We start from the raw sequence: 1,040 nt of genomic DNA on the forward strand, positions 1-1,040 counted from the left end.
TTTTTTGCACCGGGCCTCTAGTCTATAATAATAAAAGCATAATATGCTAATTAGACCAGACGTCCTTCCCCACGAAGCAGGGGCGGGCCTGGCCAAGGCAGAGGCATGTGGGAGCCAAGCCCTGTGAATGCCACATCCATTTGTGGTTAGGGTTCAAGGTCTGGAGAAGGGGCTGACGCACAAATGAACACACTAGAAAATAAATATGAATTTGGAAGGCATGGGGGAGCCAGGTGGAGGCCTTTCTCTAGCGGAGAGGCTCTCTGAAACCCTGGACCCATCCGCTTTTATTTACTAGAATACACATTTGCCCTTTAGGAATGCAAACAGGCATATCAATGGTAAGGTTTGGTAAACAGTAAAAGGATTATCAGGTTAGGGGATTGCCTTCAGCCATTCAGCCGCACCAAGGCAATATGCTGATTTTCAGCGCTTGCTGAATATCAAAGTCCATTAGCCTTCCAGCGGACTTCTCGCATAATTATGCTAACTACTGTTGGTCTTTGCCTCCAGCAGAGCCCCTTGCAAGAATTCATGCATCGGGCCTCTAGTGTATTCTGATAAAGGACTTGGGGAAAACAAGCCTGGAGCATAGGAAAGGACAGAGCTTACACGGACACCAAAGTCAGCCTTTTTCACCCTGTGAACCATCTGCTCCAAAGCAGTCTCCTCACCACCCAGGAGCTCGCTCACGTCCCGGACTGGGATGGGGACTAACCCCGCTTCTCCCAGAGGGAGCCAGGAGGGGGGGGGGGTACTTCTCCCTTCAGGGGCACTGTCCTCCGCTGGGCATGCCACGCGGGGCCTGCCTCCCCTGGGTTAGGAGACATCCAGCTCGCGGTGCGGAAGGGCGGGCAGCGAAAGAAACTGACTCCCTAGACCAGAACCTCTTGAAAGGAGGAGGAGCGTTAATGACATTCAACTAGAGGAGAGGGCGGAAGTGAGGAAAAAACACGCGGGACTACTGGTCCTAACGTGCCTTTCCCGACCACAGCGGACGCAAGGGCCCGGGAGGCGCGCGGGGCCAGGCTCCCATCCCC

This window comes from Myotis brandtii, unplaced genomic scaffold (genome assembly GCF_000412655.1).
Source record: "Myotis brandtii unplaced genomic scaffold, ASM41265v1 scaffold152, whole genome shotgun sequence".
NCBI lineage: Eukaryota > Metazoa > Chordata > Mammalia > Chiroptera > Vespertilionidae > Myotis > Myotis brandtii.